At 34.0% G+C, this 26,631-nt stretch overlaps 2 long non-coding RNA genes across 2 annotated transcripts in view; both read right to left on the reverse strand.

Annotated features, from left to right (window-relative positions):
- LOC116664255 overlaps positions 1–26,631 on the reverse strand; it is a 575,010-nt gene that overhangs the window by 250,073 nt on the left and 298,306 nt on the right. Inside the window, exon 8 of the long non-coding RNA XR_004320675.1 lies at positions 2,655–2,738. This is a non-coding gene — a long non-coding RNA (uncharacterized LOC116664255). The remainder of the gene's footprint in view (positions 1–2,654; positions 2,739–26,631) is intronic.
- On the reverse strand, positions 13,202–20,642 carry LOC116664259. The gene is made up of 3 exons (XR_004320679.1): positions 20,565–20,642; positions 13,600–13,605; positions 13,202–13,213 (listed from the first exon to the last, which is right to left on the reverse strand). It is a non-coding gene; the product is annotated as an uncharacterized LOC116664259 (long non-coding RNA).

The raw sequence follows: 26,631 nt of genomic DNA on the forward strand, positions 1-26,631 counted from the left end.
TGTCAAATTTAAACAGTTATACGGACTTGATTCCCAAACATACGTCAAGAGAACTTAAGAGCAATGCCAAACATCTATCCATTGAATGAGTTACGCTATATTTATCAATAGAGGGCTCTCCAGTTCTCATCAAGGTGAAGGTATGTGAATAAATCAAGATGGATACCATGTTCTTGGATGAGAAAGCTCAATATTTTAGTAGTTAGCATCTATAAATTCAATTTAATTCCAAACAAAATCACAACAAGAGGTTTTAAGGACCTTAAAAAACAGAAGAAAACTTGCCTGAAAATATAAAATATTTTTTAAAATACAACTTTGTTATTTGATCTATAAGATATGCTATAAAATATGATAGTTAAAACATTGTGGAGACTTCGGGTTTCCAGTTCCATATGTAAGGATCTTTGAAGTGGCCACTCTGTCCTAAAAACAAGTAAAAAGCTGAACACATTGAAAATCAACGAGTCTTCTTGGATCCATAAGAGAAGGAAGGATACAGAGCACACATCTGCCCCAGTACTGGAGAGACAGACAGCTGAATGTGGAGAATCACAGCTTTCTGGAGAAAAACTCATGAGGAGAAACCACCACGGGAACTAGTGCTGGGGCAGAAAAATCTAAACTATAATTGACAAACTGCTGGAGGCTGAGTGCAGACAACTCTGAGAATTAAAAATTCCAAGGGGACCCAGTCATGGGGGGGCTCTCATTATACTGTAAGATTCACCTAGAGAGACTGATCAGATTCCCACAGTAAATATCAGAGAAAAATTGCCTCCTGCTTCCTGAAGGAGAAGAAAAAGAATCCCTTCTGAAATATGCCAGAGAATTTTGTTCTTCTTAACAAGGTCTGCCCTCAGCAGAAACTAATTAACCAGACAGAGCCTAACCTGCTGGGGTATAATCAGAGCCTCCCTGACCCAGGAAAAGGAATACCTAACTCCAGTTGGCTCTAGTATTCCACCTGTAAGAAGGGAAACACTCAAATCCAGCCTATACTAGCCATCTGCTCCACCTAAAAGGGGAGAAAAAACTGAATGTTTGTTGTTTAAGCCCCCTAGTCTATGGCATTTTATATACAGGCCTGAAATAACTAAGACAGAAAGTGCTACCACTTCCTTTCCAATTCTGTATAGTCAAAGATTGCAGTTGTTGCAGCTAATAGGAGTCAGGTCACTCAACACAGATTCCAATTCCTTTCTCTTTTTCTTATCTACTCTGGTGGTTGGAAAACTAAAATGCATTTGCCTCTGTTGCTTGCATTTTTCAATAGGCCATCAGTTGAAGTACATAAGTGCCATATTTTCTTTTTCCTTCCTTCTTACTGCCTGGAATATGTGTTATATCTGTAGAAGAGCTGTTGTCACTAAAGATGATGGAGCAAAAAGAGAAATCTCTTGGTTCCTCCATGGAAGTTGTGGGTTGATATACTGTTTCTGGACCATCTACTCTCATGCAAGAAAATTAAGCTTCTTATTTGCCTAAGCCTCTATTGTAGAGGTTACTTACTGCACCAAAGGAATTCTATCCTGATCAATATGCAGACCTGGGGAAAATCCTACTTCTACTCTGGAGGAGTTTAAGCATTCCTTTCTCCAAAGGCCTTTATGGATTCTTCCATCTGTGATTAAAGGATGGCTACCTTTCTTCCTTTGTATTTTGTAACACTAGAATAATGCTAACATCAATTGGCTTTATGTTTCATTTACCTGAATAAATCCCCACAAGAGTAAAAAGAGTGAGTGCCTTTGCAGTATTTACATTCCCTATGATGTTTAGGACAGTACTTTTCTCTAAGTAAACGTACAAATTTATTTTCTTTGAATTGACAGAAAAAGTAGAAAACCATAGGGAAAGAAGCGATATGGAAAAGAATATGAAAACAAGTTTATTTTTCCTTAACGATAAAAAATACTTCATTTTAGGCAATTAAAATAAGACAAGGAATAAAAAATATTTGGACCATATTATTGGGTTTTCATTTCATCTCAGAAATACAATAATGATTTAAAAATCTGTGTATTTACTGAGAGAATAGTGGCTGTTAGCTTAGCCTAAGGCATCAGCACTTTCTGGCATCTATTAATTTTCCAAAAATGTCTTATGTCTCAATCATTATTGTCTAATTAAAATAGCATGGTCAACTTTGTCTTTAGAACAAAGATGATAGAAGTACCAAGATTCTTTGAGCTTGAAATATTTTTCTATTGTTTTAATATAGAAAGTGCTGATTTGAGACAAAAAGAGGGAATAGGTAAATCTAACTTTATAACTGACAGCTGAATTTAGTGCAGGAAATATTAAAGAGGCCATCACAATGAATGTAACTTTTTAAATTAATCCTCCCCTTTCATTTATTTTTCACTCTAAAATATGGGTCATGGAGAATTTTACAACCATTTGGGCCAGAGTCAAGCAACCCTCTCAGCAACATTCATTAACTTTTAATATCATTACCATCATTTATTAAAGAACTGTTACCAAAATTCAGCAGGAAAGTTAATTGGATTCTTGATTTCCAATTTCTACCTGCTTTCAGTTGGTTATCAATGTGAGCACGGAAAAATGGAGAGATAATTCATAGAAATGTATAAGTAGTGAATATTGTTACCTCCCCTTTCACTCACCGAGATTTAGACGGACATAATTACCTTTGTCTCCAGAGTAAAGGACACAACACTTGTACATCTATCTCCTGTGAAATCTCCTTCACAGAGGCAAGGGGTCGGAATCTTCTGTCCTCGGTTGAAAAGAACAAAAGAAATATCCTATTAGGCATATAAATAAACAACTCTCAAGGAATAGCAGAAAGCAGTGTATTCTATACCTCATCCCTTCAACTAATGTCAATTTTAAATTAGCTGACCATTTACCTTGGTAGACAGAAGTATGATTCAGGCAGAGAATTCTCTAGAGGCAATATAGTTTTGTTTTTTTTAAGATGATGACATGATATGAGGAAGTCATTATTTGCCTGAACTATTTTAATTCTCTGAAATTATTAAATTTAGACATTAAACTAGAGACTACACAGTTAGCAGAATGACATTGACATCAAGTTACTGAACTTCCATGACAATAAAAAGTTTAAATTCCACAATTCTGATTCTCATGTTAATTACATTTTGAGATCACAGAGGATCTGAAGAGAACTACTGAGTATCTTCACTTTATGAAATTCTAGTCATTTTATAATACTTAGAAGATACTATGAACTCTCTGGTTACATACTGTCAGCATTACGGATATTGAATAGCAAATGGATATATCTTGGTTCCTCCTATGAAAGGCAAATTGGAACACAGGGTTCAGATAGTCTTGATACAACGACCCTGCTCTCTGCTTAGGATTGGAACTTGGTCTTCTAGCCTTTCATGACCTATGGAACCCATTCTTGAGCAGTATTTCTAAAGTCCTGGCTAATGGTGGGGGAGGAACATGATTTCTCACCACCACAAACCTGTCATTTAAATATACAGATTAAAACTCTAATTAAGTAATTAAAATGTTCTCATATGTGAAAATTAATACAATATCATCACAACATTCTATAACCCTATTATTCTTTGCAAAAAGACACACATGTCCTATTTAGTACAATACAGAAATTTTGTAAGGTAAATGTGAAAATCTCACATTGAATCAGTGAAGCAATTTCAGAGCTCAAGGAAACTTAAACAAGTTCCAGAAATCAAATACTTAATAAATGTTGGAGGTTAGACTCAAAAATGGTGGACCTGCCTAGTGACTATTCTGTTTCACGGACTCTTATGAAGGGGCAAGATACTGTACAATGAGAAAGAGAGAGGAAAATAATTTATTGTAAAGGAAAAAGGAGAAACACAGATTAACACAAAGAGGTTGGGAAGGGGAAGCATGGACATACGTCTGCCTGCTTTTAAAATTATCCCAAAGTCATTACTGTGTTACATTTGGTCTTTCCCTAGAGTTTGGGGAGACATTGAATACATTTCTAGTTATGATACTCAAAGCTCTTCTCTGAGAGGAACCTGCAAAAAAGAAGATTAATACTTATCAAGCCTTTATGAATATTCCTACTAGGATAAACAGATAATTTGTCCCATCACCTAAGACCAAACTTGCTATGCAGCTATATTAGTCAAAGTTCTCCAGAGACACAGAACCAAGAGAAGTAAATGAGAGACGGAGTTATTTACTTTTTCATTTATTGTAAGGAATTGGCTTATGATTATTTGATTGTGGAGCCTAAGAAGTCCCAAGATCTGTAACAAGCTGAAGACCCAGGAGAGCTGATGGCATAACTCCAGTTAGAGTCTGAAGACCTGAGAAGCGGGAAACTGATGACATAAGTTCCAGCCTGAGAGCCATCAGGTTTGAAACGCAAGAAGAGCCAATGTTTCAGGTTGAGACCAAAGGCAGGAAAAGACCAATATCTCAACTCTACCAGTCAGGCAGAAGGAGTTTCCTCTTATTCAGCCTTTTGGTTCTATTCAAGTCATCAACTGATTGGATGAGACCCACCCACATTAGGGAGAGCAATCTGTTTTATTCAGCCTACCAACTCCAATGTTAATCCCATCTGGAAACATCCTCACAGATGTACATACCCAGAATAACGTTTAACCAAGTGTCTGGGCACCACATGGCCTAGTCAACTAGACACATAAAAGTTACTATCACAGAGGTCTACTGCCCACCCCAAGGAAAGAAAAGAAAATATGAAGACAAGAAACCACAGCCGTCATGATTTCATTGGCTGAATTTTTTTTTAATGTTGTTAGTTAATTGTTAGGATGACTAATACAGATAAACTAACACAGATATAAGATAGAACTTATATTTAAATTCTATAATTTCAAAGAGAAATTGTACTAAGCACTTGTTAATAATGGTAAGGAAGACTTTATTCAAGAATATTGCAATAGAGATCAAGATTATTGCAATAGGGGGGAAAGAATGAACTCAATTCCATTGAAACAAAAGGGAGACTTTAAGCACTGACCTGATCTAATGGAAAAGTCCTGTAGGACATTAGAGGGGAGAGTGGTCAATGTAATTAGACCATCTCTGCTAACTGGTACTTACAGGAATTAGGCTCCTACCTTCCCACAGATACTGGGAGATAGGGGACCTATTCTTAGATATTATATTTCAAAAAGGTAGCTCCCAAACTTATGAGAAAGGCATTCTTGGGGTGTAAAATTTGCAACAGGCTGGGAAAAAATTTGTATCTCAAAAAGGCAGAAAAACAATTTACAACTGCAAGTTTTCTAAAGTACATGCTCTAAGAAAAGGGAGGTCAAAGACCTATAGTCAGGAAGAAACCTGTGTAAATTTTGGTCACGCTGAGGACAACATGAAGGACATCATGGCCAAACCAATGCAAAACTTTCCAGCTATCATTAAAAGAAAAAAATGGGGGTTAAGGAGTGTGGTATATCACTGCTAAATGCATACTGTGCAAAATTATTCATAAAACTAAGAATTTTTATACTTAATTAACTCACACTTTCACTGCCAAATATTTAAAATTTGCCCATTATATGTCAACCAATGTCAGTATATACATTGTAATGTGCTTTGAATATAGATGAGATATTACTAATTAGCTGAGGCAAATGATACCAGATTACTAGGTAATAATAACATTGAGCTTACTAGCATCCAGGGGCCTTTCACAGGCACAAGCAGATGGAAGAGTTTTTAATGCATAGTGAACAAAACTGACAGACAAAATGTTTACCTAGTCCTTCTTTTTCTTACTTCTTTTTTACAATTGCATTTGCTTTCCCAAATATTTTCTCCAAAAATCCTACATACTTGTTGTTAATATTTCCCTTTATTTTCCTAAAATTAGGAATAGCAGCTGAATTAAATGCATTTTGCTCTAAACAAAAGACAATGTAATGAATGCTCTAGCATTTTCTTTATAAACTTTAATATAGGTGATGATTCTGAGAAACAAATCTAGGAACTAAATATCTTATATTTAATAGCATATTCTATATTATACAATAAATGTATAATAGTATAATTATATATAATAATATATTGTATTAAAGTTTCTTAAAATGTTAAATAATCATATGAATTATGTGCTTTCATCTATTTTATATTGCCCAGAATTATCCCAGTTTATTTCTTCAGTTAGTAATACTTTAGCTCATATCCATTGACCAACTTTAATTGTACTTCTATTCCTATATCTTTCACTGAATAATTTATTCATTTAGTCAACAAATACTTATTGAGCACCAGGTACCTATCAGGCATTGTGTTAATTACTGAAAATACTTACAGAAATTAAGCAGTATCTACACTCAACAAGTACTCATTACAGTTTTCAAATAATTATCACACAATATAACAACTGCCCTAAGAGATACTTTTTAAAATGCAATATAATTATTGAAAGCAAAGTGGCTAGACCTGAGGGAGATGAGAAAGATTTCACAGAGAAAGTGATATTTGGTTTAATTACGTAAGGAGGAGTGGAAGCTTCTTTGCTATCTTCTGGCATCCAGTGGGGGGAAAATGCATTATAAATGCATAGTGGCAAAGAATAAGGATTTTCCAGTTTGCGAGCGATGCCTATTCAGGAAAATATGTAAGTGAGGGGCTAGGGAAGATAAACTCTACTAATGCTCTGCTAAATGTAAGCACATGCAGACTTATACTACTAAATATCTTATTGTAGAAAAATTATTTTTGCTGATGATACAGTAAGTGAATATTCAAAAAATGTACAAGATTTTTTGATAAAGTAAATAAATGCTCAACCTACAAAAAATTATTAAAAATACTTATTTAAGATCTTTTTTACATTCAAAAATCATGGAATGCTTTAAGAACACGTAAAGAAGACAAAATCCAAATTAGTTTTCAAATATTTGGCTAAATAAATTTCCAGAAATATGCTATCACTGCTTATTTTCATGATGATTTTCATGTGATTACAAGATATTCATGCAAACATTGAGTGAGAAAATAACTATCCAGCTAAACCTTGTGTGTATATAAATTATGCATTTTGAACATATATACAACACATACAATTTGAGCATTTACTTAATCAAAGTGAAAAAATATTAAGAAATTTTAAAATGTCTCAATGTGTAAAAACTCTAAGAATTCCTAAGAAAAAGTCAATGAATCATTAAAAAGAATAATAAATAGATTCTCATGTCTAAATGAAACTTTCTGACCCTAAATGTAAACAAAAAACAATTAACAAATAAAAAAGCAGTGAGAAATGAGAAGGGAATAAAACAAATAGAAATATTAGATCAAATAATCATCAAGCACTAATCAAAGGAGAAAAGCATGCTACAAAATATGCATTCTGACTGTCATCTCTACAGAGTATACTATTGACAATAGTTAAACAGTTTGAATACACAGTCTGAGTATTAAATAATTCATAATGTTAAAATAACTATTAAAATCTGTCAGAATATATGATACACTGGTTACATCTATTTATTCTAATATGTAATAGAATTGTGAAAGCTGTAGCATTTTAGTTTTCATTTAAGTAAAACTTTGACAAAATAATATGAGATCATAGAATTGTTAATACCAGTGAAATAGAATAAGTCTCTGAAACTTTAGGGAAAAACTCCAAGTAAATAGACAGTCATAACTTCAAACATCTGAGTTTTGTAGTGTAAAGGAGTAATTCCATTCAACCATTAAATTATAATTCAAAAAAATGTACAAGACTATGTACATTTATCATATTCAAGAAGCTAATGTGTTCACATACGAATGGGGTAATCTACTCCCTCAGCTAAATAATACCTGCTTTAAAAATTATCAAATTTAAAATTTTATTTTATGTGTGAATAAAATATCATATACCAAATAAGGTAGAATTAAGAAAATAAAACATAAATGGCATACTAGTAGCCATCATTTAGTTTATAGAGGGCTTTTGATAGTTATGAAAACATCAGTTAAAATTTAAAATTATTCATCAGCTTAACTTAGTATGACTATCAATTAATAATTTTCAGGTTATTAAAGGCACATTTCTCTTGTTCTTAAATTTTCTACAATAAGACTGCTGGCTACTAATTTAAAGAGCACTGAGAAAATCATTGCTTAAATTTTAGTTAGATAATACATTAGGCTGTTTATTGCAGTGAGTATTCAACCGATGTTATATATAATGAAACATTATAATTATATATATATATATATATATATATATATATACACACAATATATGTATATAGGTATATATGTACTATATGATAGTATAGTAACATATATTACTATGTTCTATTATGCTATATTATATTAGTAGTATACACAGACATATATGTTACTATTACTAACTATAATGATAATAATGACCATATAAATAATTTCTTAATAAATATCTCATTATAATGTTATATCACATATATACCTCATTATAATATATATATTGCATATATATTAATATAAAATAATTTTAATACTACTACTAACAATAGCAATAATGAATAAACATGTACCAGGGATGAAGACAAAGCCTGACATTAGTAACAGAAACTCTGGAAACATTCCAATATAAGCTAAAGGTCCAATTCTGTGGCCATGATACAGAGGAGATTTCTTAACTGTCTCTGATTACTCAACAAGAAAGCACAAAGAAAGGTAAAGTACCTTCTATATTATAAATAATAAAATATTATTATGATTTCCCTTTTTGGAAATCAAACAAATTCAAGCTAACTATATCTAGGTTTTAGAGAGTGAGTATATGTTCATATTAAATGCTCTCAGAATTCTTAATAGCTTTGCACCCACAAATATGATCTGACAGGAAAGTTTTGATTTTTAATGTTACTAAATTGTTCCCCCCTAAGTAATGAAAACAAACTGAACAAATAAAAAGAGTCTCATTCTTCTGAGTGAGCCATAAGTAGAGAATAAACCAGGAAGAAATAATCCACCACCACTTCTGGAACAGCCATAAGAGAGAAGGACCACTCGCAAAGAGTCAGCATCTCATGGATATGAACAGAAGAGAACAGCGTAGCAAGGATGACGTAGAGTCAGGACTGAAACTTCTGGAGGACACACTGTCCTTCTGGAGATGCTTTGAGACCCTCAAGAATACCTACAGAAGGTAGTTAAGTGGACCAAAGTAGAAGCTCTAAAGCAGCCAGCTGATGACCACCACATCCAACTAGCACCTTTCTGAGGAAGATGCCCAGATTATAAGAAAGATTTTCCCAGGACCAAGCACAGAAGCAAAAGAATATGAGAAATTGGTACTATTTTTCTCTTTTTTACTTTTATCCATAATGCCCAAATTAGTAGGTCTCTTTTTCTCTGTATAGTTTGGTGTACAAAGAGTGTACAATTTATTGAAAACGTCTTGAGAGACTGGATAAATGTATAACTGGTTCTCTTAAATCAATTAAATGATTTTGAATCTATTCTACTGTAGCTTGTACAAGCTAATTAACATTTCCAATCTCAGTTTCTTCATGTGTGAAATGGGCATATAAATTGTATCTTCATGGGGTCATTGTAAGGATTGAATGCTACAAAACTGAAGTCAGCAAACTTCATTCACAAAAAGTCAGACAGTAAATATTTCCCACCGTATGGGCTGCATAGTCTCAGTCTCAGCCCCTCAGTGCTGCCATTGTAGCATGAAAGCAGCCAGAGACACTATGCAGGAGAACGAGGACCGCTGTGTTTCAATATATTTACAAAAACAGGCAGCAGATGAGATGCGGATTATAGACCGCTGCTATAACGCACGATAAAGGATGACCATGGTTCTCATGACATTGCACAACACCATCATTGAAAGTTATTATTATTGTATCTGAATTTAATACATCTGTTGAATTTCAATAATAATAGTTAACAGTAACTGAAAGTTCATTCTTTATTTATTCAACAAATACTTAAAGAATGTCTCTCATAGGAAAGTCACTATGTCAGGCTATTTCCATCCTCTATCTCCTCTGAAGTAGTCTGTGGGGTGTATGTAGTCCATAAAGGCAGGCCTCCCAAAGCAGAGAGGAGTTGAGAAGTGTGGGGAATGGATCTGAAGGGGCAAAAGGAAGACATTGGCAGATATGTAGCATCTTAATTAATCATTGTTACAACACTTAACTTGAGTATTAGGATCCTCATTTTCTATAGCAGAAACTTAGGCCAACAGAAGTAAAGTATTGCACAGAAAGCCACATAACTAGTAAGTAACTATTATTTGAACTCAAGGCCTTCAGAAAATAGAGCCCATGTTCTTATTCTTCTGCCACTATGCTCTGCTGCCCGCCTTGAAATATGGATAAGATCTCAGAATGCTGAACTCAAGAATCTCAGTATCTCACATAATTCTAGGAGGATTAAACTCGGCATACTATTGAGCATGATTTGGGAACCCTTGAGGAGGCAGGAAAAAAAAAAATAGAGCCAGTAAACTGAGTGGCTCAGAATGCCTGACTGAGTTCATATGTCTGTTTCCAAATATGGCCTCAAATTATTTGAACTGCTAGAAAATTTATTTTTAAAAAAGAATTAATTTTCTATTTCCAACAACTCGGCAAAATATGTAATAAAATATTCTCATTTAAAAAGTAAATAAATAATGTATTAAAATTTAAAATATCACTTCAAGACATAGATAAGGAAAATAATTAGAGGACTGAGAAGACAAAGAAGCAAGATTACAAAGAGACAAGAGAACAAACACTCAAGCAGATTTTTCCCTAGGGGATCTTCTGAATCTGGTTTAGAGTCTGGGATTTAATTGGCCTCAAGAGCATGGAAAGTAGGCAATAAATCTTGGGACCACTACAATCACAAAAAGTATATAAACAGTTTATAACTTCAAAATTAGTAAAGGTAAAAAATGGATTGAAGCAAACAAAGTGAAACACAATTAAAACCTAAGGGAACCAAGAAAGTACTAAATTAAAAAAGAAAGAATTATTACAGTCCAAACAGGAAAAATAAACCCAAATTAAGACAACGGTACAAAAACTATTCATGTACTGATGGAAAAATTTACAAAAACTAACTAGGATCAGGGCATTAAAAATATAACCAAAGAATTCAGAAGTCAATAAAAATAATAAAAGTATGACTAAAATATAAGATGCATTTATAAATGTATATATTTTATAAAACACCCCACAATTTTAAGTAATTATGGGTAAAGCAAGACACTGTAATGAAAATTATAAAATCTATAGAATAAAATAATAATGAAAATACTAGCTAATAAAACTTGAGATACAGGAGAAGTGAAGTTTAGAAGCAAATACGTATGAAGTTTAAAAACAGGCAAAAGTAAATGAATAGAAGTCAGAAGAGTGGTTTCATATTGGTTTGGGGATCAGGAATCCTAAGATGCTAGCTGTGTTCTGTTTCTTGGTCTGGGTACTGTTTACACTGGTATTTTTACTTTGTATACAGTTGTACATTTAGGATTTCTGCACATTTCTGTGAACAAGCAAAAAGCTTAAAAGAGAAGAAGAAAATCTCAAGAATAGCCATGTTAGCCCTGAAGATAAATCAAGCCGAGGATTTGTTCTATGAGATATTAAGATAATATGAATACACAAATAATAACAGTGTGTTATTGGCACACTGGCAGAGACAAATAGATGGAATAGAATAGAGAACACAATTCCATACATATAGAAACCTGGAATGTGATCAACTGACTTGCATTATACATTATACAAAAGCATCAATTCTGGATGAATTAAGGTCATATACATGGAAACCAACGCTAAAACTTTAAAGAAAATGTTGAATAGCTTCAGTGATCTTAGGGTACAAAGAGAATCTTGAGTAGGATTCAAAAGTCATAAACCATTAAGGAAAATAAATTAGCAAAGTTAACTGCATTAAATTTAGGAACATCAGTTTATTATTATCTGTTTATTACCATTCCACAAGTAAAAAGATATGCCACAAGCTAGAAAAAGGTATTACAACATATATAACTGATAAAAACTAGTATCTAGAATACATAAGGAACTCCTATGAATCCATAAATAATAAATAAACCAAAAGACTACAACAAACATTTGATAGAGGAGAAAAAAACAAAAGGTTAATAAATATATGAAAATCCTGTAACCTTATCACAATTCAGAGAAATGCATATTAAAACTACAATGAGATTCAATCTCTCACCCTTCCAATTGTCAAAAATTAAACATATGTAATATATATGTAATACATTTAATATATTTATATTATTTAATACATTTATATAAATATTACATGTGTATATATTTCCTTAATAAGTAGTAGGGAAGATGTGGATCAAGAGAAATACTCCCGTAATTCTCATTGAAGTATAAGTTTGTCTAAGCATTTGAGAAAACTATTTGGGATTACCTACTGATGTTTGAATCTGGCAATCTTCTGTGATCCAGAAATTCTTCTCCTAGGCCTAGCAATACACATTTACATGCACTTTAAAGGATGGAGATACATAGATGTAGATATAGATATGAACTCAGAAGACCAGAATTTGGAAAGTAAGAAGAGGGGTGTGTGTGTGTGTGTGTGTGTGTGTGTGTATCTGGACAGAGGGTGGGGTGAAAATACCGAACTCAAAGCATGCAGTTAAACAGAAGTCAAGATACAGAGGGAAGAAATTCCTACCTGCCTTTCCCTCTTGGTTCCCCTAAAACACTGGTAATAAGGCAGTCAGCCTTGCACTTCTCAAATAGCAGTATAGGCATCTTTCTTTGGGAAAAATAAACAAGAACTAGAAATATTGACAAATTGAATATATGTTTATATAAACACGATTTATTAATTATTTAAAAGTAATAACGTTTGACTACTCGTTGTTAAAAACACAAAAGAAAAAATATTTACGCCATCCCAAACCTGAGTCTTTAGAGCTTTTCTCGATCTACATCAATTCTTCTGCTGATCTCACCTGTTCCCTCTAATGACTTTCATGCAGTAACATTCTCCATTGGACTGGACCATACACCTTAGCTACTTTCTTACAACCTCTCCAAACTTGATAAATCTATTCAAACTTCACATGTCAACAGAACTCTTGATTCTACAGACTCTAATCATAACTTGCTTTTCCTCCAGGGATTCCTAACTTCATGGATAACGCTATCATTCTCCCTTTTTGCTCAGGTCCCCAAACTGTAGCCCTCTTTGATTTCTGTCTTTCTTTCACACAACATGTCAGCAAATTCTTTGTCCATCAAAAGACACTTCACAGCATCTCCTCCCCAGCTCCTGACCTAGTCTAAGCCATCATCCTCTTTGACCCTGAGTACTACATTTCCAAACTGGAAGCCCACCATTCCTTCCTGCATCCCGTACATCCATACAACCGCCAGAGTACTTTTCAAAAACATATATTTAACTAAGACACTGTTCTGCCAAAAACCCTGTAATAGTTTCTCATTTCATCCAGAGTAAAACCCAAAGTTTTATGAACATCTACAAGGGCTCCTAACAGCTAGGCCCTGGCAAACTATCCCATGACACCTTCTGCCATTTTTGTCTTTGCTCCCTTTGCCTCCTCACTGTTTCTCAGACTCACACTAAGGCTTTGGCTTAGAGACTGGAGGATTTTGCTATCCCTGCTGCTTAAGCACACTTATCCACAATATCCTCATATAACTTTCTTCTTTACTTTATTGTATTACCTTTTCCGAGAAGCCTTCCCTACCTGTAGTTCATTATTAGCATCCATTTTCCATTTCCCCCCACTATCTCTGTTACTCATTCATGTATTCATGACTCATTTTAAAAATTCAAAGAAAAATTGAATATCTATGGTCAGTCAATCCCAGTTTTAGTCATCAAGAACATAATATAAACAATCAGATATGTGCCACATGTCATTTCTAGAACTCAGTATCAACAAAAGGAAAACTACATACAAAGAAAAAGGGCATGAAAATATGTAAAGAAGCAAAGTCTCCAAGATGCCTTTGCTGTGGCTGGGACCTCATTATGGCTGCAATACCTCACAGTCAGTGATTCAGGGAAGTCCATCCTTATTCTCATTTCTCCAGAAACATGTTTCATTAGGTGGCTATCTTTATTGTTTTAATTCTAAACCTGACAGTAAGATCCCATTTTAGTTTTCACAGTTGGGAAATTGCTCTCCCCAGATATATTCTGCACTATTAAATTAAGCAGGCTTCCATTAGCAAAACTGATTCTCAAGCATAATTACTCAAGAGGGAAGAGAGTAGGAAATAAGAAGAGACTTAACATCACTTTCATTTCCTGAGGCAGGTGATCAGAAATCAATGACTGAACTTTTTTTTTTTTCTATAAACACTCACCAAATTAAAAAATAAGGAAAGACAATTTAAAATTAAAAGTAAATGTTCCCCCTTTTTGCTTCTTAGGAAGGTATCCTACATCTGCAAAAGAAAATACATCACAAATGACACAATTTAATTGTTGTATGTCTATTTTGTAAAGAATAAATATGTGTGACCTACCAACAACAAATCTCTAGAAGTAGACTAAAGGTAAGAATTGAAGAATAGGAGAAGTATTTCATTATATATATAAAGTAAAATCAACACAAATGTCATCTATCATTGAAAAGAAATATAAAAGGATTAATGAACATTGTTACCATTGGTCTTATATTTATTCATCTAATCTTTATGAGCAGTATAATGCAATTAGTCACATGTGCATATAATTATCAAAGTTTTAAAACTGATTATTGTAATTTCAAGTTTTATTCCTCAAACTGTACCTTCATTTTCAGGATTCCTTAACAAATGAATAAAACTACTTATTTTGAATATTTACTAACAGACTCAGAGAAACCATAACACAAATTTTAATAACACAAATTACATAAAACAAGTATTATGTAACCTATTTAGATTTGGTTAATTATCTTAACTCTCACATTTTTTTTCTTTAGTAAAATATTTGCCATATACAAAAGTTGAGAATTTCATAATCATTTTGTTCATTTGATAAATGGAGACAAATTTTGTCTAAAAAGCATACATTCATGTGTCCCTAAAGCAGGTCCCCTTTATTGTGTGAACCAGCCAATGCCAAATCTCTACTTCACTCTGTTTTAGAATTTCAGAACGATCATTCCCCCTTCCAGTCCTGTGGAGAGACCCTGCCACACAAGAACAGTCCTACAGGGAAATTTCATCAGGAACGAGGCCTACCTAGCATTTCCATATGGTCAAACAATAAACACTCCAAGGAGTTGTTGGCAACCTTCTAAGGTAGACTAGGCAAGAAGATAAAACTATAGAATATGGGCAATAAAATTGCTTCTAAGTCTTCTATAGTTTATCATGTGTGAAAAAATCCAGAAGTTTACCGGCTTCCTAGACGCAGCTTCTTCTACCAGTCCGTTCAGAGATAAAGATATGGATGTCATAATGATAGAGTGTGGAGTTGAGCAAAACCCAAAGATGTTAATTGCCTAACTAGATTTTGATTATTCTTTCTGTTCGAGGGAGAACACTTCATTTCATTACACTTTAGGCTAAGTGCAATGATTTAAAAGCTTTTGCTTTTCATTAAGTGACGGATATTAGAAAAGAGAGTCTGCATTTAATAGCATCATTATATTCTCCCTGTTATATATCTAAGATGTAATCATGGAAAATTTGAAACTAATAACGTACTCAAAGTCTTAAAATAACTAGTAATGACAGATAATACTTCCTACTCCTGAATGAGTATAAATGAAGAATTCTTGAATACACGATGTGCTTTATAATCTCATGCTGTTTCCCTAATCTATCGTAACTCCAATAGCCTTAAGTAAAAGTAAGTCATGATGTTTTTTATGTTGACATAAAAAGCTTCTCACCCAAATGAAGCATCTCTCCTTCAGATTTAACTATCAGACTAGGGTGCTATAACTCCTAAATGATGAAAACTGTTAGTGTTTACAACAGTTAAGTACCAAAATCAATAGATGCATATTAAAGTGCGACAAATGTCTAGAGTAAATTAGAACTGTCGCCATATGCTGTGGAACTTGTCGCATGGTTAAGAGTAAGCAGTTAATTGAATCAATAAGAAAAGCCAAAGAATTACAGTTACTCTCAGCAGTTACTTACATATCATCTCACTTTAATACTAGATAGCTAAATAAATAAATAAATAAATAAATAAATAAATAAATAAATAAATAAATAAACTATACTATTTAAATTTTTTAGTAATCAAGTAAAAAATTTTGGAGACATATCCCCTTTTTAATTCATTGATATGACTTTTTAAATGTCCATGGTAGAATCAGGAATTGGCATTCTCTGTTCCCAACCAGGTGATCAAATTCTAGTCTACACATGAAAGCTTAATCTGCGTATCAGATCAAGGCATCAGTGATTCTAGGATCTCCTAATCAGGTAACTTACAAATTATTTACGAGTAAAAGGGACAGTGTTCTGTGTTAAATGATTTCGTTCCCTCCATTAAAATTAGACCTTAGATACATAAGGCCATATGAACAAATATGTTAATATTTAACTTCTCAGTTCACAACCTTTATATACCAATTAGTACTACTGTTTTAATATCTGGTGGTTATGTAAACCAAAGAATTGAAGAGAAAGGAGAAAAAAAATCCCTCAATATTTGACCTGCTCTCTTATTTCTAGAGCCAAATGTATTTTCTAGCATCTATCATTCACTGCAGTGAGATTTATTAACATAGTAATAATTATTTATAAGCGATTTTCAATATATTAACCATATATTTATAAGTATTATCTTACTTGTCACATTGATCTTGTAAGACATATGCTATTTTTCTTACTTTCCAAATAAGAAGTTAAAGATTAGAGCAAAAAAGTACAGGCATAATTTGGCAATGTTGTAGGTTTGGTTCTAGACCCCTGTAACAAAGCAAACATTGCAATAACGTGAGTCATATGGTTTTTTTTTTGGCTTCCCAGGGCATGTAAATGCTATGTTAACACTATGCTGTAGTCTATTAAGTGTGCAATGGCATTATGTCTAAAAAAAGTACATACCTTAATTTAAAAATATTTTATTGCTAACAAATGCTAACTACCATCTGAGCCTTCAGCGAATCATAATTTTTTTTGCAACAGTAACACCAAAGATCACTGATTACAGATCATCATAGCAAATAATAATGAAAAATTTTGAAATATTTTGAGAATTACCAAAATGTGACACACAGACACGAAGTGAGCGAACACTGTTGAGAAAACGGTGTTGATAGCCTTGCTTGATGCAGGGATGCACTTACTTCAACTTGTAAAAAAACGCCGTATTGGCGAAGCGCAATTAAGTGAAGTGCAATAAAACAAAGTTTGCCTGGTGACCTACCCAAGGTGAAACAGCTAATAAATAATGCTGCAGGACCCAAGCCCAAGTGATTCAAAGGCATGCCCTCCACCACTAAGCAAGAGTGATCAGATCACACTGGGTTCCCAGTGTTCCACTTTGGGAACCTAAAATCAAGTATTTCCAAAGTTAGCTCATACTAATGCATCTCATGTAATTCTCATAGTCATTCCTGTGTATTTTTGACTTATGTCTGTCTTCCTCTACCAGCCTGAGAACTCTTTCAGGGCAGGAAGTATATGTTGCTCATATTTTTACTGAAGTCCTTCTCTGTGCTTAGTATTACTGGGGACGAAGAAGTTTTCCTTCTACCTTCTAGGTTCTTCTGGCTGGTCTAAGAATTAACTTGACATGAAACATTAATAGGAGAAAATCAAACAAAAGTTTGATACCATGTAAACATGGAAGAGACCCAGAAAAACTGAGTAACTTCCCCAAATGGCCAAAGCCCTCACCAGAAAGACTATCTTCAGCTAAAGACAAAAGGGGATGTTGGGGGTAGTTGTTTGAGACTTTAAAAGAGAGGAAGGCAAATTGACACGGAGATGGAAAAGCAAACCATGCAGAGACAATGGGACTCAGAGTAGACTCTGATCTTGAGGCCTTGATGAGTTTTCCCCACCTCACCTACATCACCAGATATCTCTGGTGATAGCTCCATCCTGGATCAGGCCCTTTCTCTATTTTTTTCTAGGCAGTTAAGGGGGAGGTATCATGAAAAACTCCTCGAGTCCTCTGTTTCTTAAAATAATCATCTGAAATGAATCCTCATGCCAAAAAGACACTTGGTTTTCCTTACCAAGTCATATTTAAGAAACAATAACCCTCTCAAAAATATTGGAGAAGAAGCTCTTGCCCTTTCTCCTGTGCCTACAGCCAGAAGGAGCCAGTGGGGTTCCCCAGCTGGTGAAATGGAGACAGGCTGCCACCTGTTGGTCAGTGTTGTCCTACTGAACATGTACTAAAAGAGACAGCTCACTTGGTCTCCCTGGTACTTTTGTAATAGAAAAGAATAAATCTGACTCCATATTAGATCTGTTCCTTTGGCTTTAACTCTGTGCTCTGTTTCCTGGGCTAGTTCTGCACCTTTTGTAAAAGAGTGTCATCTATAGCCTGAAACATACAGGAGAGCATATTCTTAAGGCTCCATTCCTGTAAAGATAACAAGTTGCAGAACAGAAAATAACATTTGTTTTGTTGGAGGTTTACAAAGACACTGTGACCTGGCCCACATGGACAGATGCAAGAACAAAGGATTTCAACACCAAGAAGTTTCCAACAAGCACACCCACTGCCCTTTTTTGTATAAAAGGAGCCTGAATTCTGATTTGGGGAAGATGGTTTTCTAAGATATAAGTCTGCCATCTTCTTGGTCTGCCAGCTTTCCAAATAGAAATAGAGTCGTTATTCCTTGCCCCAACACCTCGTCTCCTGATTTATTGGCCTGTCATGCGGGGAGCAGAATGAGTTTGGACTCAGTAACAATCTCTGTTCCTTTCCAGTGGTATGTGAGAGAAGCTGGGCCTTCCACGCCTGCCACCGAGTGTGGGTCCCAAGGTTCATGGGGGTAAAAAGAGAACTCTGGTCCAAGCTGCATTTTAGAAATTCAGTTTAGCAGTTAATAAAGCCTATATTTTTATTCCTATTTCTTGTATCCAGTTCTCAGTTGCTTCATAGCTTAGAGGAGAGAAGAATATTCCCAGTTAGCATGCTCTAAAGCTCCGACAACATCAAGGAAATGTTTTTTCCTTTTTTCAGTCAGTCCAAAGTTATAGAGTATAGATACGTGTGCCACTCCTAACAGAAAGCTGCAGGTCATCTCTAACAGAAAAGAGAAGAAAAAGAGTCTTATTTTTAAATTCATGTTTTATATATAAGTCTTTATACACAGTTTAATGCTCAGAGTTTTCTTCAATCTTTCTGCCCTGTTTTCCTTGGCTGGCTCACACCTCCAAAGCCATTACACACTTTCTAAAATGTTATCACATATTTAATCAGAAGGAAGAGCAAGTAGACATAATGCAAGCAGGGCTGGAAGTAGACAAGCTTTGCTGAAGATATTGTTGGAGAGGAAACACAGAAATAAATGAATGAACGAAATAATAAAAGGAGGATTTCGAAGAAGCTTCTTGCTTCCTATGTAATAACTTTTCTTCCTCTGAACCTCTTCTTAAAACTAGTGAGCAATATAAAATATAAAAATGCTATAAAGGTAACATCCTTATCTAATGAGTAAAACAGCAATTGAATCTGTATCCAATTGGAAAGTAAAATTTATACATATGTATATACACACACACACACACACACACACAAATTTTCATAGCTCCTTACATGAGCATGAGGCTTGTGAATGAAACTACCACAAGTACTCTCTGAATAAGGTGTGATCATGACAAGTGGTAATTTAACTTGAGGAATAAAGTGTTGTTAGTGTCTGGCCATCCTAGATATTTAATTGAATCAAAATACTTTGTGGAAGGTGGCTTATCATTATAGTAAATGAGATGGAGGGGAGCAAGTGAAGCAGAGTTCAAGACAGCAGGAAATCAAAGGCACAAAGAACTATCGAGCCAGAAAGGGGAATTGAAACAGACCTGATGTAGCACTAATCATTAGTGAGTGAAGTAATGAACTAGGAAAGAGATGGGGTTTTAGTTATGGCCCACCAAATGGAAATGAGAAATTTCCAGATGTTCCATATGGTCTGTAATTCAAATGCTTTGTGCCTTCAGGTCAGAATTTTCAAACAGATAACAGATGTAGAAAAGACTCAAAATTTCACACACACACCATGATGGTTAGCTTTCAAAATCTCAGGGCTAGCGTGCAAACTCCTCATATAAGAAGTAGGTTTAAAATAAAGCCTGTCAGACCTCAGGCAGAGTTCCAGTTGAGAAAAAGAGTTCCAGGTTAATAATAGCTTTCTTTTTACATACCAATTTAAATGGTACAAAACAGCATTAGAGATTTTAACACGACAGCACTAATTCAAGAGCTATGGGGTTCAAAAGAACATTTCTTGCCAAAGCCTTTTTGCTAAAGAAAATAATTTAAATCGAAGATCTTGATGTGGAGAGATTAATTCTCTGTAGAACTGCACATAATGTTCAACACATCAAAATATCAATGTTATCTTCAGGGAAAGGAAAAAGAAATTTTCTCTATAATGACAAATTCTCGCTGTTTTTAAAATGCCCAAACAAAAGGAATGATTAAATTTTCAAAAGCAGAATTTATGTCACTGCATAAACACTTGTGAGATCATATGCGGTAAACCAACATGATTTAGGCATGACTCTCTCACCTCCACACCACGCTTAAAATCAAATAATGGTGGTAACATTTGCACCCAAATAAATGATCAAAAATCTTAGAATGGATAGAGACCCACAGATGTATTAAGTAGATATGGAGATGCTGAGAGTAGATCCCTCTGATAGGAGGGATACAGGAAGCATCTCAGGAAGGTGATATTCTGACTGGGCCATAGAAGGATGTGTGACAGAAGGCCATGCAGTATTTCTGAGCTCAAGTTTGAGTCCCAGCTCTGTTCTACACTTATCATGTGACATGGACCAAGTTACTCAACCTGTCTAAGCCTCCAGCCCTGAATCTGTAAAATGGGGCTAGAAATTCCCCATATCATAGGTTTCTCACAGGGATAATACATTTTAAATGCTTTTCTAGTACACAGTACATAACACAAGGGAAACTCTTCTTTCTCTTTCCACGTGTTACTGCTTTGAATAAAATAGAGGGACATTTAATACTAGTTTTGCCCTCTCTCAGAAGGATTACAAGGCTTTTACTGTCTTCTTCACTTCTCCATACTCTTCTCTATGAGATTAGAATGATAGATTATCTTGAAATAAAGAAAACTGATCCTGTGTGACCCAGATTTCTCTTTCTCTCCTTCGTTCGCTCCCTCTTGCTTTCAGTCATGGCCAGCAGGAAAAGCAGACTCTCCTTCCCACTCCTGCTTCTGGTAAGTCCAGACCCTTACTTGCTGAGTCTGTTACTCTGTGGTGTGTAAGGCAGTGTGTGGTTCTTCCCACTGGCCGCCTGCTCCTTCCTATTGGCTGCCTGGTCCTTCCCCACTGGCTGTCTGGTCCTTCTCCATTGGCTGCCTGGCAAAATGTTGGCTCTGCAGATCCAGGTTCCCAAGATTTGGGGTGGGAGGAATATTAGGAAAGCACCTTTTGACTTTGGGATGGAATGTTTTTCTTTAAACCAGCTTTATCCTGTATTTTCCATATTTTTTTTCTAGTTTTCTATTAGTCTAGAAGCTAATGAAGAGGAGGGTTATGATTAATTGCAAATTCAATAATCTGAATTATGAGGTGATACCTTGGGGAAAGTGTGACTAATCACATGGGCATGAGCTCACAAAATACAGAATCTAAAATGGAAAGAGCAAGACATGTAGATAAGGATAAAAGAATGACTTTTCATAGTGGAACATGGGGTAACCCTAGGCTTAGATGTCTGGCTCCTTTTTCCTTGGGAGGAGAAAATACGATTTCCCTCCCACTTCAGTTTGTTTAAAACAGGTAAGATTAAAATATCCAAGCTCCTTTTTTGCATAATTAGCTAAATTTTTTGAGACATCTGTTTGTTTACATACATGTTATGAGAAGGTTTATCTTTGCACAGTTTTGAAGAATGTAAAATCATCAAGGAAAAGATACCTCAGCCTTTGCTACAAAGGGAGACTTTCTCACACATGGCAAGGCGCTCATTTCAGTTAATTGCACTGTTAAAAATGGTGTGGAAGCCTGTGCAAAAAGCACTGAAATACATCCCCGCTCTGTGCCCTCTAAGCTCACTTATGGAATGTTCTGCTCTCCCACTGAAGTACTGAGTGCCTATATCTGAGAGAAGGAGCCCCGTATCTCTACGCTGTACATCACACTCCTTTGTGTAACTTGTTCACAGCTGAGAGCGAATGCCTCCTGAAATTTTGTGCCCTAGGTGCCTCACTTCCTCACCTTCAACCCAGCCCTGTTTAGTCAACTTGTCCAAAAAACCTATTAGGCACAAAATAAAGCATTTGTTTTTGTTTTATTGATATTTTCATCGCCCTTGGCTCTCTGGGGTGAAACCTTTGTGGATCAGACTTAATCTTCATCCCCAATTACTCATGCGTAGGCAGAACTCGTACCTTAATACCTAATTAAGGTTAGGGCCAGCAGGACTATTCTAGACAAAGGGAACACTTCACTTACAGTCCTGTAATGGCTTTTGTTACCCACTCTTTTTAATGTTCCTTAATGATTTGAAACTGTAGACTGCATACTGAAACTATAGACCCCAGATACAGAGAGTAGAAATTTAAATGTTCTTAAAGCTACATGATACGTGAATTGGGGCACTGGGAATGACCTTAAAAATTGAATCTGGCTTAAGGTCAAATAATCTAAAATCTTACCATTTTTTTAATAAATTTTCTCTAACATCCAATTGCCTCTCTCTGATTTAATGACTCTATCAGTAAAAAATATTTATTAATCTAGATATACATTTTTGTAATGAGCTTTCTTATAGAGTTCACTCTGCATTTATTAAAGTTAGACAACCAATTAGTATTTGAAACACTTCCGTATTCATTATGAACAATTAGTGGAGCCTACGTGGAGAGAATAATTTCCAGAGAAAAGAGTTATATCCATGATCTTTGACAAAGAATTCTGACATAGAATTGCCATTTTTCCATGTGCTGTGGTGGACCCAAACTAAGTTTATGAAAAAGACTCTAGAAATGCATGTAAGTCATTCCTTGTTCTTCTATCCAGGAAACTGTCCTGAGTTCCACAATTTTCCTCAACTATCTAACTACAATCTCTGCTAAAATTCTTGTTAAGGTACATGTAACTGATTTAATCAACAACAAATAATGTTGGGACCTCAAAATCATGACGGATGAAATTACCCTTTTTATAAAAAAAACTATCAAAAATGCAGCTATGAAAAAACTGCTATTTATGGAGGATTTTCTATAGAAATAAATATAAATTTCCTTCATTGTTATGAATTTTACTTTTAGGTCAAACAAAACTATTTTCCTAACTTATTGTATTTTGTATCCTCAAAAAATTACGTTTGCTGAAAAGTACTCATTGGCACTATCCATCAGTTTGAAGATCGCTATGAGAAACCTCAGCATTAAAGTCTTTCTTATCATTTATTATAGGAATATTATCAAGGATGTACCAAACATTATAATTGTTCTCCTTCATGTAAGTCTATGGGAAAATCCCACCTCCCACAAACACTCACAGAACAGGTCCTAGTGTTAGAGATACCTGTTTCTTTTCATCCTTTGGATGCTGACATTTGTGAATTAAACCTGTTTATTTTGTCCAATAAAAATCTTGGGGAGCAAATTCATATTACACTGGTACTGATTTAAATTGTATAAATAACCAACATATCTACTGGTCAAATATTGGCCAATTGAACAGAAATCTCAATAGTTTTTCTAATTAATTTTCCTAACAGAGGATTGATTTATTTAATGGGATTGGATTTTTAAACGACAGAAGCAAATACTGTTAGCACTGTAGAGATCATAATTCTAGTCCAATCATGGATCTTATAACTGAGGAAGCTGAAAAAACAGAGAATTTCAAAACTTTCCCAAGGTTAGAGAATTGGTTAGAAGAACTTAGAGCAGAATCCCAAACTTTTAGACGAGTTTTTTTTTCTCCACTACCCTACACTATTTCTAAGTAGACATATCTTCCAATCATACTCTTAGAAATGACTTATAATTTGAATTACACAAGTTTCAAATCTTAAAAAAAAAAAGGCGTAATTATCACATTTAAACTTTGAAAAGACTTAAATACTTAGCAATTTCTGAAGGAATATTAAGCTAGGAGGCATTCATATTTTACCCTCAAGGATACTATACATAATTTACTAGAAAAACTTATTTTAGATTATTCTGAATATAACTTATTTTTTTACTTATTTCTTTTGGTTTTCTTCTTAAAATTCAAACTTTGTATCAAATTCATCTTTCAAAGCAACAACTATAAAAGGTGTATGATGTAACACAGTTAAAGGAAAAAAAGGTCTGAGCAAATCTTGCCTAAAATTCCACAGGAAAAAAATTTGCATAATCTTCTCCCTATTTTGCCACCATCGCATAAAAAATATTTGCCTCCTACATTAATTTGTTAAATTGGCAGAAAGCTATGGTAAATTTTTCATACTGCTACTTAAATTTCCATAGTTAAATTCACTATTAAATTCAGTTACTCCCACCACCAACCTTCCCAAAATCATCTGCTGTTTCATCCAGTCATGTTCCTTCTGCCTCAGCTACATGGGTCTAATATTCATAATTCTCCAAAAAGCAATAGACTTTGTCTCTAATTATGAATCTGTCACCAACTTACTACATGACTTTGGCTGAGTCTCTTAACAACACTAGATCTTTTTGTCTTCATTTATAAAATGAGGTTAAGTAAATGATCTATGATCCATGCTTGTTTCCATAACCTATGAAAAAACCCCTGCAATTTCTAAACTTTCAGCTTAAAATGTGTTTCCCACCACATCTATTTACATATTCTTCAAAGCTTCATTTCCTCTAAGAAACTTGGATGCTAGCTCTTTCTTTGCTTTTCTGGAAGTTGAAGCAATGTGTCAATTGTGTCATCACTTCCACATGGCTGATGGCGATTGTAAAATGCCACATATTTTAATTCCAATTTCAAAGCACTTGAACTGGGGCAAGGGATGGGAGAAATGTGACTTACTTAGAATCAATGAAATAGGATATCACTTCCTACTGACAAATCACTTCTCCATTCCCCTGTGGTATACTGTTTATTACTTCATTGTATCATCCATCTCAGGTTACCTCTTAAATAAAATTCTGTGTAATCAACCCTTAGTGAGCTGTTAGTGAGCTTCCAGTAAAATAGGTTAAGTCCATTTCATATTTTTTTTCAATTTCCCAAATAAGTTAGTGACTCTTCCCCTATGTGGTTTCTTAAAATAAATTTGTGAAATTAAAGTAAGCATTTTTAATATATTTTTATCTTATCTATTCATTGATACTATAGATTTAAAGTTTAGGGCTAAAGAAAATTCTTTAAAATGTCTATAAACAGTATCTGGTCCTCTTCACTACACAAAGTTAGAGTTCATCCAGTAGGAGTCTTGTGGAAATTAACATATGGCACTTTTAAAAATTGTCAATAATATAAAAGGTCTAACAAAATAAGGACAAGGTTGATAATTTTACCATTATTTCTTTCCTCGTTTATAGCACCTAAGAATATCATTTAGATTTCTAAGTCATTAACTATTATTATAAAATATATTTTAATACTTTTACAGTAGATGAATCTGTGAATAGATCAACATTTATTTAACCAACTTCCTGTTATTGGTCATGCAGACAATTCCTAATGTGTCACTATTAAAATGACAGTACAGTGAATAGTCTTGCAAATTTTTGTCTCTATTTATGACAGTTTCATTAATATCAATTTCTAGAATTAAATTCCTGAATCAAATTTCATAAATACTCCTATCAGTGTGGATCCATATAGTCAAACAGTCCTTTAGAAATGTTTTATCTATGAGTAACAAGCCTAAAGAGGGCCTAGTCCCCAAACCTTACCAACATTTTATATTTCAAAAACTTTAAAATGCAGAAAGTTTGTTACTGTTTTATTGCTCTTTGGTTGAACGTTTTCAAAATTTTTTGAATATTTCTCATTGTATTTTGTCAAGCTTTGTTAATCTCCTTTGCTTATTTTTCTATGGAAAATTTCTTTATGAAATAACAATGATTTTTATTTATGTGAATTATTATACATATGATTAACACTTAGTCATATGCTATAAATGTTTTCCTATGTTTATCTTGCTTTTACTACTCTATTTTGTTTATAGAAACATTTATAGATATTATCTACACACATATATGTACATAGAGCCCAATCTATTAATTTTTACAGTATCTTTACTGAATTTTACAATTTGGAAGAGTAATTTACTACAAAATTATTTAAACATGTATTTGTAATATCTTCCTATTTTTTAGTCCCTCTGTCTTACACTTTAGTGTGTAATCTACAGAGATTTTATTTCCTTCTTTAATTTTTTGGTATGGAGTATAACTTTTAATGTGATCAGTCAGCTGTCTTCATACCACTTGTCAGCTGACTAATTATTTATTTTTATTGTCATGTTTTTTATTTCAATGCTATGTATCAATTTTCTACATTTCAACCCTTCCTATCATTTTAGTTTTGTCTCTTTTGCTAGCCTTTATTTTGAACTCATATT

The sequence above is a fragment of the Camelus ferus genome, chromosome 6 (assembly GCF_009834535.1).
Source record: "Camelus ferus isolate YT-003-E chromosome 6, BCGSAC_Cfer_1.0, whole genome shotgun sequence".
NCBI classification, from domain to species: domain Eukaryota; kingdom Metazoa; phylum Chordata; class Mammalia; order Artiodactyla; family Camelidae; genus Camelus; species Camelus ferus.